General features: G+C 40.0%; 1 long non-coding RNA gene across 1 annotated transcript in view; it reads right to left on the bottom strand.

Annotated features, from left to right (window-relative positions):
• LOC119468926 overlaps positions 1-7,971 on the bottom strand; it is an 11,946-nt gene extending 3,975 nt beyond the window's left edge. The window contains exons 1-2 of the long non-coding RNA XR_005197733.1: positions 7,864-7,971; positions 7,412-7,463 (exon numbers count right to left, since the gene is read on the bottom strand). This is a non-coding gene — a long non-coding RNA (uncharacterized LOC119468926). The remainder of the gene's footprint in view (positions 1-7,411; positions 7,464-7,863) is intronic.
• Positions 7,972-20,340: the final 12,369 nt, after the last annotated feature.

The following is a 20,340-nucleotide window of genomic DNA, read 5'->3' on the forward strand; positions in this document are numbered from 1 at the left end:
TAGGTGAGTCTAGAGAGGCTGTACAGGCAGCACTAGAAGGATGTGATGTGGGTGAACAAGAAACCACGGTTCAGATAAGGACATCATATCTCAGGGGAACCGGCATGAATAGTTGACGGTGGGAGACCAGATGCCCCACTCTGTCTGGACACAACACATCACCCAGGAGAAACAGACACAACCCCATAGAGAGGAGAGGAGACCCTGAATTGCCTGAAACTTACTTCAAGCCTCCTGGGGTAACAAGGGGCTTAAAATACAAAAGATTTTATTTTGTTATAAATAAATAGCTGTCTATTGTTCCAGCTAGAGAATAACCAAGATTTTTTTTTCTCGAAATGGATTCTTGCTCTGTCACCTAGGCTGGAGTGCAGTGGTGCAATCTTGACTCACTGCAACTTCCACCTCCTGAGTACAAGCAATTCTCCTGCCTCAGCCTCCTGAATAGCTGGGATTACAGGCACACACCACCATGCTTGGCTAATTTTTTTGTATTTTTAGTAGAGATGAGGTTTCACCATTTTAGACAGGCTGGTCTCAAACTCGTGACCTCATGATCTGCCCACCTCAGCTTCCCAAAGTGCTGGGATTACAGGCGTAAGCTACTGTGCCTGGCCAAGAATAACAAAGTTATTTTTATACCACTTTATCATGTGGAAAGTCTCATATAGGCTATGTATAAATGTTTTCGTGTCTATTGAAAGTCTGGGTCTTTTTTTTAATCAACAATGAACATGAGCAACTCATCTGCTCTAAAATTATTCGTGATTCAATTTCTAAATAAAATTTTTCTACTACCCATCTTTCAGGCTTCTAGCTCAGATTATTTAAGATGTATCTTAAGAATTGCAAGGTGAGTTTTCTTTTTTAAGTCACAATCTGCAACTACTTATCCGTGTGCACCAGGATTTTCTTGATATGTTGTACCCAAAACAAAATGTAAATATGAGCTGGATGCTGACGTGTGCATGAGACCAGCACTGTCATCTAACTCCTGGTTGAAGTGTTTATGTTCATCCAAATAGGTCCATGGTTCTCATCAATTGACTTTTTAACAATTTATATACATTTAGTTTTTAAAAATACTTTTATATCTTAAAACCTTTTAATATTATTTATATATTTTATAAGTTGAAATGGCTTGAAAGTTCATTTGAATAAAGTGCTATTGCTGAAAATACTTACAAGCTACTATTCTATACAATATAAGGTTTTTCATTTTAAATAGAATATTTTGGGAACTAACTCTTATTATATGAACTGTTTATATATCTTATTATTAATATATTCTAGCTTGAGACTACTTACAATAAATATTTTTATCACTGTTCCGTGCAAGGAGTAGTATAAAGAATTTACATTTATCTCTTTTAGTAATCCTTTTCACTCTGTCAAGCAAACTATATTGTTGTCTACACAGTAACATTTAAGAAAACTGAAACTAAAATAACTGGCCCCAAGTCAGATAGGTAAGAACTGATGGAGCTACTTTACCTCAAAACCTGAATCCTGACCCATTGCATAATTTTTCAATGGACCCTCAAAACCTAATTTATAAGGGATAAGTGAAAAATTCGAAAAAAAAAGCCCAAACGCCAAATTAAGAATACAAGACGTGTGATATTGACTCACTTTAGAGAATACTGGCACCTCATCAAACACTGTGAGTCATATTTCAAAGGCACAAGGTTCCCCCCTCTCGGTTCACCGGGGCTGTGGTGGTCTGACAGAAGTGACTGTAGAACAGAATCTTCTCACACTTGGAAGGTAGAGGGATCTGAATTTATTATGGGATGAGCAATTACGTAACCACATTGTTGATAAAGTATGTTGAGATACCAGAAATAAACTGAGAGCTTCTTTTATTACGACATTAGTGAGGCCAACAGAGCACAGCCGGAGAGAGAAAAATCAGGTACTACAAAATAGGCTTGCAGGCGGATAACCTGTGATACCCCAGGTTACTCCTTCTGCACAAAGTGCCTTCTGCACAAGGGACTGTCATCTCAGGGTGGTCCACAGGCCTTGGGGGTTTGTATCCATAGCATGCACTCTATCCGTATTCTCACCTACATCTATTGTATCCCCACGTGTAACCAGCAGGTCCCAAGTTCTTTATGATGAGGAACCTTGAACAAATCCTGGAACATAGAACCTGTTTGGCAGAAAAATTGATGCCAGGTAATTCTGGAGGCTCATGGTGGGCTTTGAATGCAGAAGTCAGAGCAAGCCACTCTGAGCTTGCTTCTCCATTTGTAAACTGAAGATAGCATCACCTGTTACAATGAGAATTAAATGAGATATAGTATATAACTATTTAACTCTCCTGCTTTCCCTCCTTCCTCAGATCTCCGTCTCTCTCTTTCCCTCTCTCTCTCCAGGCTCATTTATCTGTCTTCCCACTTGACATTCCACTTGGATATCTAATAGATGTTTCTAATACAACATGATTAAAAGTGAACTTCTTGTCTCCTCCCAAAATTGTGCTATATCTGTGAGCTTTACCATATCAGTTGATGGTAACTCATGACAAAAATGTTGGAGTCACCTTTTTAAAAAATAATTTCAATATTTATTTTGGAATCAGGGGTTGTGTATGCAGGTTTGTTACATACGTAGATTGCAGGACACTGAGGTTTGGGGTATGAATACTCCTTCACCCAAGCAGCATGGTATCCAATAGGTAGTTTTTCAGCCCTTGACCTCTTCTCTCCCTCCATCCTCAAGTAGGCCCCAATGTCTATTGTTCCCTTCTTTGTTTCCATGCATACCAGTGTGTAGCTCCCACCTATAAGTGACAATATTATGACAGTATTTGTTTTTCTGTTTCTGTGCTAATTCACTTAGGATCATGGCCTCCAGCTGCATCCATGTTACTGCAAGGGACATGATCTCATTCTTTTTTATGGCTGCATAGTATTCCATGGTATATATATATACCACATTTATTTTATCCAATCCACCATTAATGAGCACCTAGGTTGATTTTATGTCTTTACTATTGTGAACAGTGCTTCAGTGAATATAAGTATACGTGTATATTTTTGGCAGAATGGTTTATTTTCCTTTGGGCATATACCCAGCAATGGGATTGCTGGGTCAAATGGGACTTCTGTTTTAAGTTCTTTGAGAAATTTGGAGTTGTTCTTAATTTCTGTTTTCCTCTGACATCTTATGCTCAGCCCTTTGGGGAATCTTGTTACCTTTATTATTCGACATAACATTCCAAGTCATACTTTTTGAGACCAGGTACGGTGGCGCATGCCTCTAATCCCAGCACTTTGGGAGGCAGGGGTGAGTGGATCACCTGAGGTCAGGAGTTCGAGACCAGCCTGGCCAACATGGCAAAACTCTGTCTCTACTAAAAATATAAAAATTAGCTGGGCGTGGTAGTGCACACCTGTAATCTCAGCTAGACAGGAGCTGAGGCAGGAGAATCACTTGAACCCGGAAAGAAGAGGTTGCAGGGAGCCAAGATCATACCACTGCACTCCAGCCTGGCCAACAGATCGAGACTCCATCTCAAAAAAAAAAAAAAAAAAGCAATACTTTTTGAAACATGTATCAGATCATGTCTCTATTATGCTCAAAACCTTGCAATGCTGCCATATTTCATTCTCACCAAATGAATGCCCTGCAAGGCTCTATGAAATCTGCATCTCCCTCTCTCCCTTTCTTTCTCTCCCTTCCCTACCCACCCTCACAACAGCCACACTGGAAGCTTTAAGCACAGGCTCACATTTGAGCTTTCACTCTGCCTATATTCTCTGCTTGAAAGGTTCTTCTCCCAGATGTCTCTCGGCTAACTTCCCAACACTATCAAATCTTTAATCAAATATTAGCTGCTCGGTGAGGATTACCCTGGCCATCCTACCTAATCCCATAAATTTATTTGCCTCTTGTTCTTCTAATCTCCATTATATTTTTCTACCTTTTTTTGTATTTCCACATTTGCCACCTTCTAATTTGAGTGTTTATCATATTTTTTAATGTCTCATTCCTCTTCTAGAATATAAGCTCCCAGAGGTCAGGAGTCTATGTCTGCATTATTCTCTGATAAATGCCAAGCACCTAAAACAGAGCACAGAGTAGGGGTCTAATAAACACTAGCTAAATGAATACCAAACATTTGAGAACATACAATGAATGTTAACTCTGTTCTCCCTTCTTTGTGGCATAAAAACTGGTCATTTGCCAAAGAGAGCACTAAAACATTCTTAAATCTCTCTGAGTAGCCATACAAGCAGAATCTAGAAACCTCTGATTCCTGAGCAAGCAAGATGCTGGGACAAAACAGATAGCTTCAATATCGTTAAAGACATTTCCCATTTTAGTGAAATGACAAAATGATAACTTGACAAGTAGTTGGGAGAAACAAGCACTTTCATATTTTTTTCATGAGAGTAAAAGTTGATTCAACATCTTTAAAGGGATATTTCTATCATCTATCAAAGTTGTGAATACATATATGCCCTTTGGCCCATTAATCACACATCTAGAAATTTCTGCTATAGATATATTTACTTATGTAAATATGATAAAAGGATAGTCTTTTCATCACTGATTTAATAGCCAAAGATTAGAAACAACTGAAATATCCATTGGTAGAAGATGCTCAAAAAGTTAGGGGACACTTGCCACTTGCAATGAAGTATTCTGAAGCCATCAAAGAGAACAAGGCAGATCTCTATGTACAGATATGGAATTATGTCCCAGAGAAAAAGACAAGGCAAACAGCACCATGCATCACAAGCTACCATTTGTATATAGAAGGAAGATACACATAGAATATCTCTAGACAAATAAATACAAATACTAGTAACAATTGTTGCCTCAGAGGAGGGAGACCTGGCTCTGGAGAGCAGCGCTGTAATGAAGGCTTCTTTTCACTGGGCACTTCCTGCGTCATTTGAATTTTTTTTTTTCCAAATGGAAATGCTGCTTGTTCAAACGAATAACTTTCAAAAATTGCATCACCCTTGAATGTATATTATTTTGGAGAGCCACTAATTCCTAGAAGTTTCTTCAGATCAGTATTTGCTTTTGAAAATTTGTCTTCTCAACATTTGTAAAACTAGCCCTGTCATGGTTCATTTCTATTACCATGAATGGAATGCTATTGGAATAGAAGCAATTTACGATTTTCACCTTCACTATTTTTAGTTTGTAAATGTGATGATTGATCCTGATGTTTCTGGTGCTAACAATTACTAGGATGATCAGGATCTAGAGCACCTGGACAGATCGGGAGTCTGTCTGGAACAGCAACACCAACTTCTTTTTCTATCTAGTCTTGTGAAAAAAAAAAAAATCAAAGCATAAGTAAGTTAAGGATCATGTTTTGGAGGCAAAGAAAGTGCTTCTGGAGCTGCGATGTCATGGATTCTACTCTTTATTTCCGGGCCTTTGATGATCTCACTCAAAATACCCCTGGCCCTGCCTGGGCCTCTGTTTTCCTGCTTGCAAAGTAAAAAGTTTACACCTCCTAAGCTCAAGCAAATACTTTAAGATTATGAGCCTAATTGGCAAATATAATACACATACTATTTCTCAATCTCGACAACAAGCATGCCAAAACAGTGGCAGGAAACCACAAAGCTAAAAAGGAAAGAAAAAAAAAACAAACTTAGAAGGTCAAGAATTGCAGCATTGACTCCTGCTCACTTTAGCCTTTGCTTTCTCAAAGGATGATGTCACTAAAACACTGTAGGCTTTGGAATCTGATAAATCAAAGTTCAGCCCACTAAGCAGAGAGCCCTTTTAATCCAGGGACGGAGTATTATTGACACTGTGTCCTCGGTGCCTCCAGCAGTTCCTGATTCAACATCACTCCCCCATGGATCAGTTCTCCAGCCACCTTATGCACGTCCACGACTTTCAAAACTACCTCTACATAGAGTCATAAATGCCTATCTTCAGGGCAGACCTCGCATAACTTCAGACATACATATCCAAATTAGCATCCTGTTTCAATGTCTAAAATGATTTGCTGTGATTTGCTCACACAGGATAAAAAAGAATGGCAGGTCTGTATGGACGTGAACTCACGTGCTGAAACATGATGATGTGAGAAGAACAAGGTAGAAAACACAATGTGGATACCTCCATTTATGCCTAATAAAACCATATATACTCCTTAAAAATAAAGATACCCTGCAATGCATCTAAATCTGTTCAAAAGTCCCACCTCAAATCTGATTGCCTTTCGCAGTTTCCTACACAAATAATGGCCCTACAATTCCATAAGCTTCCCAGGCGAAAATTCTAGTGTCTTCTCTGCCGCCTTTTCTTCCTCATCTGCATATCCAGTCCATCAACAAGTCCTTTCAATTGGACCACCTAAACTGCTTTCCAATTCATCCCTTTTTCTTCACGACACCCACCACGCTTCCTTTACTAGTCCAGCTATTTTCATCCATCACCAGGACTGCCATGATGGCCTCCTGCCTAGCTTACCCTCTTCCACTCCTACTTCGCTCCCGTCTGCTCTCTGCATTAAAGTCATCATGTCATTCATAGACTACAGTCTCTTGAATGGATTCAGTTTTTATTTATTCTATTTATTTATTTAGAAATAGAGCCTCACTCTGTTGTCTAGGCTGGAGTGCTGTGGTGCAATCACCACCCACTCCAGCCTCAACCTCACAGGCTCAAGCAATCCTCCCACCTCAGCCTCCCAAGTAGCTGGGACTTCAGGTGCACACCACCACACCTGGCTATTTTTTGTTTTTTCATTTTTTGTAGTGATAGGGTTTTGCCATGTTGTCCAGCCTGGTCTCAAACTCCTGAGGTCAAGTGATCTGCCTGCCTTGACCTCCCAAAGTGCTAAGATTACAGTTGTGAGCCATCATGACTGTTTTTAAAATAAATGCAGAAACAACCAGAAAGCCTTATATTTTTAGCATCACACCTTATCTCACACACACACTTACATGCAGGCACACACACTCCAGCCACCCTGGAATCTTTCAGTCTTCCTTATTTTCCATACTTCTTCCTACCACAGGGCCTTTGCACTTGTGGTTCTTTCTCTGAACATGACCTTTTCCCCTTCACTTAGTAAACTCTTACTCAGCATACATATGCAGATCAAGTATGATTTCAACAAGGAAATGTTTCCTTCCTTCCCTGAATAGGTCAAATGCCCTATTATTATATACCTTCTTAATAGATGGATCTCTGTGTCCTAGTATTTTTCTCATTTGCAGCTTCACATTTATTTAGGTGGTTGTTTGATTTGCCGATATTTCCCCAGTCACCCAACTACCATGAAAACACGTCCTGGGTTGACTTTTGCTCATCCTTGTTTCTCTATTACCTGACACATGCACTCCAGTGAACATCTGTTTCATGACTATTTCAACGAAGACGTTTTTGTAGGGAAAAAAGATAACCAAGCCTTGACACATACTCTGTATGACCCCAGGCGTATAGCGCGAAACTTCTAAGTGAAATGTCTGCATCTGTAAAATGGATATAAAAATAATTTGCCAGGCCTGGGAAAACATTAAATAAGATTGTATCTATAAAAGGTTTATCTCTGTGACTTATAGTGATATCTTGTCAATAGATATCAGTTCTCTCCTCCTTGACCGCTCTTCTGGTAGTTTACATGAAGAAAATGATCTCTTCAATAAATAAACAAGTGATTTATAAAGACATATGATTTGCTCAGATTATGCAGGGTTTCAAGCAGCCAAGGTGATAAAAATAGAAAAGATAAGGGTACCAGCTTTTATGGAGATCAGGAAACAGTGGAAAATCTAAAGTGGAAAAATAAAATAATAACCTAAGTTCCACAACAGTACAATACAGCAAAGCATGCTTTTTCTGAAACTCACACAGGATGAATTGCCAGATAACCTGGAAGTGTTGTGAGTTCGGAGAAGGGGGAGGCACTGGGAACCAGGTAGGGCCTTTCAAGAAGACAGACCGGACGCAGGTAGAGAATGCGGTATGTGTGCGTGTTGGTCAGCCTTGGTCAGTGAAACAGCAGGAACAAAGAGAGCAGGACTGTTCCAAGATCAAGGAGACTAGATTGCCTCACACAAGGAGTCAGAGTCGTCAGAGTCGATAGGCTGGGAGGTGTATAAAATTTTTAATGCCAAAGTATGGAAGTTTGACTTGTTCTCTAAACAGAAATAATGATAATATAAACTTTTACAAATCTAGATGTATCACAACCATTTCAAATACTAAAGAAAACACAATATAACTTCCCCAATTTGGTCTCTATGATTCACCAAAATCAGTACTTCAGAGGAAGAAAAGCGAAAAGAAGGAAGGGAGATGGGCACCTGGCAGGCAGCCAATGTCTCCTAAAGGTTTCACATTGTGTGTGAACATATGGTTGAATCATATCTCCCTGACTTCCCAGAGAATGAGGATAAAAAGCACATTGGCTTTTGGTGTCTTGGGAGTGTCATCTCTGTTCCAGCATCTGCCTTTGGCATGCTAGCCACTGGGCCTCTCCAAATCATAAGTTCTTTGCAAGCCTCACACACCCAGAGAAGGAGCATGGAGCCCCAGATGGAATGTTCTTTCGAAAGACTACCGTCCATGAATTACCCCTAAATATTTTGATGCATGGGATAATTTTGAGTGACCTATTTTATCACCTCCACTACCTCCATTCCCAACCCTCATTTCTCCTCCATTCTCAATAATCCTAAGAATATATAAAACAAAAAACAATTAGTCTTGCTGTAAAGTGAAGGGGAGAGGTTTAATAAACAGACAATGATATATAACATATATATGTGTATACACACATACATACCTATCACAAAAGCTGACTTTATATAGCCATAGGAGATTTTAGGGGAAATGCAATTTGAAAAAAAAAGTTCATGAATTTTATCATCAATTTTCAGGGTTCTACTGTTTTGCTGATTGAGCATGAAAGAATATGAAGTGGGCACCTTTCTATTCTTTCTATTCTGAGAATAGGAGGCGTGCACTTTTCTGTATTTTCTATTCTGAGATTTCATCTTATGAGCCAAATCTTGGAGGTGGCAAAAACAGAGCATTCTCTCATGAAACTGTCATCTCTCATCTCCCTGGTGGAAGAGGCACTCCCTCTGCACCTTGTCTTCTATGAACAATAACAACAACTCTTACCTTTAAAGATTTAGTGGCAACCTGATCACTTTTCAGATCGATTTAACTTCCTTCCCTGAAAGTTCCCTTTAGACTGTCAACCACCACCTACCTATTCCTGAGACTAGGTCAAGTCCATCAGAATTAGGTTCATATAGCCCCTTGATCATTTTATTAAATAGCATCTAGTACAGTTGACAATTGTATATTTTGTGTGCTATATTGGTAATGTTTGTCTTCCTCAATGGACTGTAGCTCCACAGGAGCAGAAGTGTAAGTTCTGCTCACCATTGTGTCCCCAGCATCTACCCTAGCACAAAACTCTTAAGTGATACTCAATAAGGAAGGAAGGGAGGGAGGGAGGAATTTGACAGAGAGACTTTTCCACTGGTTCTTAATTGGACAGAGAGTCACTTTTCCACTGGTTCTTCCAATGTCTCTGCCCACCCTTTCTTCTTATATTAATTCATAAAATATTGTAAGGAATCTATTGGGGACTCTCGGAGATAGAGGGAGAAACAGATTTCCTTCTACCAATGTTAGGATTGAAGCCCAACACTTTCACAAATGGGCGATAATCAAGTCACCAAAAGATAGGCCTAGGTTTTAAGGTGATTTTAGTTGTTGTTGTTGTTCATGATTTACTAATAACTAGCGATAGTCAGATCCCAAATAACATGTGATAATTATAACGAAAGATAGACACAAATTACTGTAAGACTACAGTGTTAGGAAGGTACTAATCCTCTTTGGGAGAGTGAGAGACGGTAAGATACATGAGCTGTTTGAAGAAGTTGGCATTTGAAGTGTACTTTGAGGGATGCATGGTAGATTGTATTAGGGTGAATGAAGAGAAAGGCATTGTAGGAGAGGAAACAACATGATAAAGACCCAGAGATATGGAAATACCTGATGAGTCAGACAATGGTGAAAGGTTTGGGTAGACAGGAATGGAAGCTATAAATTGGAAATTATAGGAGACTGAGCTAGGGTGGTAAATTCTCTTCTATATATTTCCCACCAGGACTGAAGCAGAGAAAGAAGAGGGCAGGACTTAGAGAAGTTTAGGGAGGAAATGTGATAGAGGAAAATGCATGGGCTTGGAGGGTCCAAAGGGCTAGAACTCAAATACTAGTTGTGTCATGGTCTAATTTTGTCACATTAGACAATTTAGCCTCATCTGAGCCTGTTTTATCATCTGAAAGAATTCATAAATACCTGTCTCAAAAACCTGCAATAGGACCAAAAGCAAACACATGCGTAAAATTCTGGCACGTAGCTGGATTTTTTTTAAATGTCCATTTTCTTTTACATGTGAGTTTCATTTCACTTATTTTCACCCTTCCAGATCTCTCTTTACTTCTTCTCACTACATTAAGCCCCATTCCCCAAGGTGATCAGTGTTGGCTTTAGTTTTGGATGGCTCCTTTTTTGGTCACTGTTTGATTCAAGGTGTCATCCCAGATCTCTGCATATCTTTATGTTTCTATCCTTCAAGTAGAAGCATTATCGAAAGGTTTTGGTTGGTTGGTTGTAATTGCTGGGTTGAGTTCCAAGGTTCCTCTCACCTCCTGCCCAGCCCACATCCTCCTTAACCCCCACCAAGGCCAGCTATTTAAGCTTCCACCTCAATAGATGGGGGATAAAAAAGGTATGAGCTCCCTGGGAGCTTGGATATTGTTTGAGGCAACTGGAAGCCACTGTGCTCAGAGTGTCCATCCTCCCTCCTCCCAGCACATGCTGCTTCCTGTCAATCATCCTGGAACACCGAGTGCTGGGCCAGACAATTTTGTCCACAGGATGTTTGTTTGAAGGCGCTGCCTTGCCAAGTCTCAAAGCTCAAGACTTCCGCTGACAATCCAAACACCAAAATGAGAAAAGGGGAAAAACCTTTGGGCAGTTCTTTTAATCCCTAATAAGGTCTATTTATATTCAAAAATAGCAACAGGTTATCTGAACTTGCAGAGGCTAAAGAGTCTAGGAAGCTTGATCTTTAAAATCCTGAGCTCCAGGGAAGTTGAAATACAGGTTTTTAAGAGTGGACATTAAAAGCATGTCCTCAAAGCACCTTTAGCTTATTCCACAGTGAGCTTTCATAAATGATCAACTCCTGTTTTTATGGCCACACCTGACTGCACTGTCCAGAGGGTAAATGCCTGGCTACTAAGCCACAAAGCAAAAGAATTTGCAAGACATATATGGATATAAATTCAAACTGCTCAACCCAAGCTGTAGGATAAATCTAAAAGCCTGGGGCCACTGTGTAAATTTCTGCTGTCCTTTCAGGGTTTGCGTACAATCTGAGAAACACTGGGGACTCTCACTAATGATTAACTTAAAGCAAGAAAGTTTGGAAAGTTACTTTAAAACATGTCATATTTTATTCAGGGAATAGGTAAAAGATTTTTCCTGGATGTAAATAATTAAAAGAATCCCAGCTGACTTTTGGAGACTCAGTAGTTGAGAGCCCTTGACATGTCTATTTTTACAGCCTCTATAATTACCAAACAGGAATGTTGAGCCTCTGTGTATTTATCAACTATTATTTATAATCTCTATGTCTCTGGGCAAATGATTTAATCTCTCTGAGGTTATTTTTGCCAGTGAAAATGCATTATTATCCAAACTCTATTGGACTGTAATAATGCTTAAGTGAGATCAAGTGTGAAATGTGCCTAGCATGTAAGAGGTGCTCAGTAAATGATAACTTAGAAAACAGAAAGCCAGGGAGAATTTAGGGGGCATTCCTAGGACTGACTTCAAAGTGACGTTCAACTACCACTTTCACCTTCTCAACAAAGTATTAGGGACACATTAGCAGTAACCCTGATGCGTGAAAGCAAGTCACAAAAGCCTTCAGCAGGAACAGGTTTGAGATAAACATGATGTAGGCATGCCTTATTGAAAGCATTCTAATTTCAACAGTCGTTGGTCAAAGAGATGACAAGTTCATGAGCAGAATCAGGAACAAAAAGCAGTACACCCCGATACACCCCTAAAACATAACATACCCATATAGGAATGCTACCAAGAAGCAGGACTTTCTCTGTCCTTGTGGAAGATCTCAAGGTACCTTGATGTGTGAGTTTAAGGTACCCCAAGGTTTCGAAACATCTGTTCAAGTTCTGGCCAGATTTTCATACAGTATGCAAATGCCCTAATAGAAAAATTACTTCCCAGGTTATTATAAAGAGATGTGTGTTCTGAAATTTTTCCAAAGAAATTTCTGCTATACAGAATGTAGGTTTGGGGAAAGCGTATTAAACCAAGCCACTAAAAGTTCAGCATTAATGGACTACATACAAGGGGAAAATATGTTATGTAGTTTTAATAGTTAGAAACATACTGATATTAATTTTATCATTTTATATCTGTTGAAATGGCAACGACGTAAAAAAAACTACCAACTACTAGAATATTGAAGAATTTGAGGATGAAATTCACAACACTCCACATATAGTGGTGGTAGCAACGTATAGTAGAGACTTTATAAACCAAAACAAAAGTATGTAGCAAGGTTATTAAAACAGATGCATAAATTTTGACCTAGTAATGCCAGTTATGGAATATCTATCCAAATGAAGTAATAAAGAATACAGTCAAAAATCCCCATTTGTAGTCATCACATCACACTATTTATAACAATATTTCCATTAAAAATAGAAATACCCTAAATGTCTTATAATAAGAAAACAGGCACACAGTTACATTATTATAAATTATGGAGCCATTAGAAACCATGTTTTCAAAGATTATGTGGTGACAGTGAATAAAACAGGATATAAGACAATCTGGAAAACCAAATGGGTTATTAGACATTGTCTTCCAAGTACTTATCAAATTTACTTTAGTGAACATGGACTTATTTTATATTTAGAAAAAAGCAATAAACATTTACACCAACAAAAACTCTCAACATTCACAGACAGACTATCAAAACAACCTGTAGAAAGATCACTAACAGTATCTTCAAAAGCCAAACCAATCACACTATTCTTTGTATTGCAGTTACCCAGAAAGCCACAGAGATTTTGATATGAAGGAGAACTGGTTGCTTTCTTTTTATTTTTATTTTTTTTCTTTTCCTTTTCAGGTCCATATTGCTTTATCTGCTCATACTACAAAGTGTCCTAAAAGCCATATGGGAGATGTACTTCTTCACAGCTGCAAAGGAAACATTTGCAGAACAGAAAACACCAGAAATCACAATACATTCTTAGTCATAGTAGGATGGAACGCACATGAAATATTGAAAACATGGAGCAGAGATTTCATTTTTAAGTATTTTAATTGCCAGAACAGAGCGGTTTGATTCTGTTTCAGAGCTGGGTAGATGAGCAGCAGGGGGGGACGGGGGTGGGGCGAGGGAGGGGAAATGGAGGAAAAAGAACAACAGCCACTCAAAGTGAAAACAATCATCAGTTAACAAATGGCAAAGAGAAATTAAGTCTTTCTAGCTGAACTGTGTTTTGTTTCTTACATAAGTTTTGGTGCTGTAAAATGTGGCACGTTTTGTACTGTATGTTCTCTCAGAAAAGCCAAACAGAAACCAGTCATCATGGTTTTGAGAGAGCAAGGCCTCCCCTTTCTCATGTTTCAACTACGCAGTCTCCACTTGGGCTGGGGACCGTATCATATATCATAAATCACTCTCTGATAGATATTTGGCAGGCGGTCAGCACCCCAGGCTATGCAACAAACTACAGTATGGAAAATTTTTAAGGTGGAATCTTGATTTTGTAACTTAAGGACTTAATAACATCTCAAAACATTTTACTACTTCCTGGTACACACACACACAAAGCCAAGAAAGCAGAATTCTCCATATGGTTTTCGGTTTTATAGGATCTATACACAATAAGCCAAACAACTGTAAACCTGGAGGCGTTCTCTTGCTGTTGTTACTTCAACTCCGGTGAAAATGAAAACAAAATTAGAGAGTTTATCTCAACCTAGCCCCTGAACTTCTAAAATCTGCTTTTTAACTATCCATCCCCCTACAGTTAACTGTTCCACACCTTCTTGGAAACTAGAGGAGGCAGCAGGACTGGGGGTTGGGGACAGATTTTATTGTAAGATAATAACATGCTGTCAAAGGTACTGTCAGGAATTTCAACAGGAAGGCTTATATGTTGACAAGAGTCATAGAAACCCCAGTAGAGTCTTTCTCCTGATTCCAGGCCCAAATCCGAGTTTTTGAGAGCCCCTGAGCATGCACTCCCACCTTCTCAGATGTTGCAAACTCTTTTAGACTCACATGTTCTTCTTCAGGAGCCTCTTTCAACAAATCATGCTTTTCTTTTTGGAAACTGCAAACTGTGTTTAACCCCTAAGACACTAGGGTCTGTTGGAACACTGCAGCTCCCAGCAAAGCCACGGCTAAGAAGCCAGTGAGCCTTTCTGTGCACCGAGGGGTTAAGTCCATGGTATTTGGACATGCCCGAATGTTCTCAGTGTTCTCGGGCTGAGCAACTCATGGAAGGGCTAAACAGAAATGGGGGAAATGTGGAGTGTGTGGTAAGGCATTGTGCTCTCAGCGAAACACAATGCATGGAAAAACAAAAGAAAGAAACTGAATAAATCCTTTTTGAAGTTTAAAACAAATGCTGCTTTTCAGTGGTTGTTTTGGTTGTTCACAAATTAGCCAAAGTTTGGGCACGCTAAATATAAAATTTGCAGTGTAGTTTATTTAAAGTTTTTCTGTCCAATCTCAATCAATTTGAGGAAGAAAATTAAAGCCAAATTTAGACAAAATGTATAAGTGGTTATATATGCATAGGCTAATTCAGAAATAACATATATCCTAAGTACATTATGCGTTTCCCTCCCCACTCCACCAACCCCAATAGTGTCACTGACCAATTCATTCCTGAGATTCTGCTAGTTCCCATCAATGAAAGTCTCAGGCTTTGTACTAATGAAACTCACAGGCTCACAGGCCCCCTCACAGCCACTTGTGACCCCACTTGCAGTTGGCCATCAAGGTCCAGACTGGACCTCTCAACTGCTTCCATAAGAAAAGAGACTTTGTCTTAAAGGAAGCAGTAGAGTATGGTCCTGCCTAAGCCCAGCCAGCCTAACAGTCCTTCAGTACCTTCATTTCTATCTCTCTTAAATCAGTGGTTCTCAGTCTTGGCTGTATATGAGAATTCCCTGGGAAGCTTTTAAAAATTCCAAAGCCCAGGCTACATCTCAGACAATTACATCAGAGTCTCTGTGGGTGGAACAGAGGCATCTGTACTTTCTGCAGCTCCCCAGCAATTCCAGGTGTCGCCATGTTGATAGCCACCCTCCTGGCTGGGATTCCTGTGTCCAGTCTTGTTCTCCTGTTGGTGGATGATTCTACTAAAACTGAGTGAGGTTACTCAGGTAGCATATGTGATCATGTTTTCTCCCTGTTTAAGAGTCTTCAAGGGTTCCTCCTGCCTACAGGAAAACGTTTAATACTTCCCATAACAGTCAAGGCTTCCCGACCTCCATGTCCCTCCTCTCTTCCTGCCAGTCCCTGCTACCACACTCCCCAGTCCTGCCCAACAGAGCTACCTGAACCCCTACATGCACCATTCTCTCGTTCACATATCCTGGCCTTGGAACGGGCTGCTCCTTCCAGTTGGAAAATTTTCTTTCTCCATGCCTAGTACATTTCAAATCTAAATTCCCCTCATCCATTTTTGGATTCAAGTCAGGTGTTTCTCCTTGGAAAGTCTGGCCCACAAACACACCCAGGATGTCTGCCTGTCACCACCACTAGTATACCTCCCAAATTCTAGATTTACCTGGAGCACAGGTAGAGAAGATGCCCATGACCACTAGTACTCTTCCCAAATTCTGAGTTTACCTATAGTACAGGTAGAGAAACCGTCCATTTACCTGCTTTTACTCCCACTAATTGGTGACCACTTAGGAGCAGAGAAGATTCCTTGCCCACCAGTGTACCTTTGATGCCTGTTTTAGCACCCAGCGTGTGGTGGGAACACAGAATGAGCAAAAGCTGAGTGGTCCCAGCTAGCTCTAACCATGGAGCCTCACTTTCTAATTCAATCAATTTTACTGTTTGTATTGTTTTCACACTGCTGATAAAGACATACCCAAGATTGGGAAATGTACAAAAGAAAGAGGTTTATTAGACTTACAGTTCCACATGGCTGGGGAGGCCTCGCAATCATGGTGGAAGGTAAAAGGCATGTCTCACATGGCCACAGACAAGACAAGAGAGCTTGTGTGGGGAAACTCCCTGTTTTAAAACCATCAGATCTCATGACACATATTCACTATCATAAGAATAGCCTGGGAAAGACCTACCCCCATGATTTAATTACCTCCCCCAGGCTCCCTCCCACAATGCATGGGAATTATGGGAGTTACAATTCAAGATGAGATTTGGGTGGGGGCACAGCCAAACCATATCATGTTCCTGGCGAAGAACACTTTCCTGAATGTTTGAGTCATTTCAGTTAAATCTAGTCTATGTTTTCGAAGGTACATAGAAGTGTCAACATTGTGTAGCTCCAACAAATTGGACACTGAGAAGTAGGTGGGAGAAGGCAGAGTTAGATTTGTTATTAGGAATCAAGGGGTCTTGCAAGCTACATCCTCAAAAGGGAAAGACTTTTTGCTGAATATATCAAGAATAAAATAATTCTAGTTGTTGACAAGACTTCCAAACTACTTTCTATTTGGTTAATTACCACTGAAAAAAGAAAATGCCGCCAGTAGCAATTGAGCATGGGAAGACATGTAAACCATCAAATCACACTGCATTTGTGATATCCTTAGGTTCAGCAACACTGGTAGAAGACCACAGGTAAGTGCAATCTGTCTTAATTTTTTTTTTTTTTTTTTTTTGAGGCAGAGTCTCTGTCGCCCAGGCTGGAGTGCAGTGGTGCTATCCCAGCTCACTGCAACCTCTACCTTCCAGGTTCAAGTGATTCTCCTGCCTCAGCCTCCCAAATAGCTGGGACTACAGGCACACAGTACCATGCCTGGCTAATCTTTCGTATTTTTAGTAGAGATGGGATCTCACCATGTTGCCCAGCCTGGTGTCAAACTCCTGAGCTCAGGCAATCCACCCAACTTGGCCTCTCAAAGTGCTGGAATTGTGGTGTCAGCCTCTGTGCCTAGCCTCTACCTTCAATTCTGAAAGGCTTGCTCAGGGCAGCCACACCACCTGCCATAGCAGCCAAGGAGAATGTTCCAAAGTGACTTACTAAAAGCATAAAGCTAAGTTGTTGAGAGACAGTTTTGAACATAAGAAAGAGAGGGAGAGGCAGAGAAAAAAAAAAAAAAAAAGCAAAAGTAGGGCCAAACACAGTGGCTCACACCTGTAATCTCAACACTTTGAGAAACCAAGGCAGAAGGATTGCTTGAGCCCAAGAATTTGAGGTCAGACTAGGCAACATAGTAAGACCCACATTGCTACAGTTTTTTTGTTTTTTTTTGGTTTTGTTTTTGTTTTTTTTTTCTTTTTTAGAAATTAGCCAGGTATGGTAGTGGGCAACCTGTAGTCCTAGCTACTGGGGAGGTGGAGGTGTGAGGATCAGTTGAGCCCAGGAAATAGAGGCTACAGTAAGCTCTGATTATGTGACAAAGTGAGACCCTCTCTCAAAGAAGAAAGGAAGGAAAGAAGGAAGGAAGGAAGGAAGGAAGGAAGGAAGGAAGGAAGGAAGGAAGGAAGGAAGGAAGGAAGGAAGGAAAGAAGGAAGGAAGGAAGGAAGGAAGGAAGGAAGGAAGGAAGGAAGGAAGGAAGGAAGGAAAATTTAAAGAAAACTAATGAGGAAAATATAAGAAAAGAAAGGAAAGGGAATCAATAGGTATAAATTGCCCTCAACCTCTAGTAAGTGAGGATCCTTATTACCACTTTACAGATAAGCAAAATAGGACACAAAGCAGTTAACCTATCAGCACTTTGGTAGGCTGGGACAGGAGGATGACTTGGGCCCAAGAATTCAAGACTAGCCTAAGGAACATACTGAGACCATGTCTCTACAAAAAAATTTAAAAACTTAGCCAGGCATACTGGTGCAAACATATAGTCCCAGCTACTTGGAAGGCTGAGGTGGGAAGATCACTTGGGCCTGGGAGTTTGAGGCTGTAGTGAGCTATCATCCCACCATTGCACTTCAACCTGGGCAACAGAGAGAGAAATACAAAAAATATCTTGATATTTTTTATCTTGATAAAAAATATCTTTTTTCATCTTGATAAAAATCTTTTTTTATCTTGATAAAAATATCCTGATGATATTTTAGATACAAAAAATATTTTGTTTTGTTGTCTCAAAAACAACAACAAAACCAACAACAACAACAAAAACAAACACATCACTTGCAGAAGGTGTGTATCCTTTAAGTAACAGATCTAAAGAGGAAAGAAAGAGGAGTGGGATTCTGAAGATTGAAAATGTATGAGTGGGAAATGACTCTATAAAGAGAAGAAAGAATGAGAAAGGCAGGTAAAATAATCCAATCATGTAATTCAAAAGGAAAGACTACAACACTGACATTTCTCAGACATTCAACTCTGAAGGCCCTGGTGCCCGGGGACAATACCAGGCTGGCCCTTCTCTGAAGAGAGAGCCTTTCTTAAACCTGAACCCAGAAGGTCATCTGCTGTGTGAACAGGCTGTATTATTACTCTGTGGAATTTCAGAAACAGCTTCAGAGAAATAATTTTCCATCAAGTCCTGACCGATCCTTAGGTAGAATACTGTGGAGGCAAAAAATGCACGAACAACCATAAGGCCAAAGAACCTGTACTTCCACTTCTGTCTGGATCTCACCCTAGACTTGGGTGGCCAGGCCAAGGTCTCCGAGCTCATCCAACTGTGAGAAAAGGTCTTTCTAACTGCCTCACCCCCACCCAAATAAAAATTAATGCTGCATCCTCGTTCTCTGGAAATTACAGACCAACTGTAATGTGTTTTGTCATCAACCTTGCTTTGGGTTTTTTGGTGTATGTCTGTCCATTTTTAATGATAATGTGAGTTTAAGAAATCTCCTACCCTTTCCTCTTTTCTGAGCACAGAAACTCCTGTTGACACATAGGGGTCAGGGCTATAGAGGGAATCTGGCCAGCTGGCTAAGGGTGATAAACCCAGACTGGAGGTAAGCAGCCCACAGATTTCTCATCTTCTTATTTTGGGTATCAGCCATCATTTTTCAACAGGTTCACATAACCTCCCAGCCCGAACACAGAGCTCCAAAACTCCAGCTCTTGGCTATGGGAATGTGACTAAAACAACAGAAACGAGTTATAACCAAGTGCCAAGGTATATCAAGCATTGTGGAAGTTAATAATAATATCGACCACAACAATGGTAACAAATTGTACATACCAGTGTTCAAAGGTGACTTTCACATATACTGTTTCATGTCATCATCATTAGCAATTCTGAGAAGTAGATGGGGCAAGTATTTTTCACTGTTGCCTGGATAAACAACCTGAGGTCTAGGCAGGTTATGAAATGAGCAGTAAGGGGAGGACTTAGAATTGAAACTTTAGTCCTGATCTTGGTCCTCTTTTCACCATATCACAGCTTTTGGTATATTGAGCTCTCTTATGAAATAAAATTTGTCTATCTACAATTCTCACTTGGTAGTATTATTTCTGATCTCTAGATTTAAACAGAAAAAAAGTTCCTATTTGTTTGTTCATGTGTTGCATTTCAAACAGAACTTGAACTGGTTAATATCTTATTTAAAAGGCATCTATTCTTCAAGCTAAGCATTGTCATTTCTTTCAAGCAGGAAGGTCCAAGGAGATGAAGAAACAGAGACGTGAAGGAAAGACTCCTAAGACACTCTTCTTCCAGGAGGACTCGGCAGGAACCCTCTCTGGCTGCCTGGGAAACAAATCCAACCAGGAGGATCTTAACTAAGTGTCTTGCTTTAAGTGTATATAGATTTTAATATCAAAAGAAATATGTATATATTTATTTATTTAAGTACATTCGCTCTTGTATGGTTGCTGAAATGAAAATACCATCATGGGCCAGTCACAGTGGCTCACACCTGTAACCCCAGTACTTTGGGAGGCTGTGGTATGCACATCACTTGAGGTGAGGAGATTGAGACCAGTCTGGCCAACATGGTGAAACTCCATCTTTACTAAAAATATCAAAATTCACTGGGCATGGTGGCAGGTGCCTGTAATTCCAACTACTTGGGAGGCTGAGGCAGAAAAATTGCTTGAACCCAGGAGGTGGAGGTTGCAGTGAGCCAAGATCATGCCACTGCACTCCAG

The sequence above is a fragment of the Cebus imitator genome, unplaced genomic scaffold (genome assembly GCF_001604975.1).
Source record: "Cebus imitator isolate Cc_AM_T3 unplaced genomic scaffold, Cebus_imitator-1.0 Scaffold533, whole genome shotgun sequence".
Classification (NCBI taxonomy): Eukaryota; Metazoa; Chordata; class Mammalia; order Primates; family Cebidae; genus Cebus; species Cebus imitator.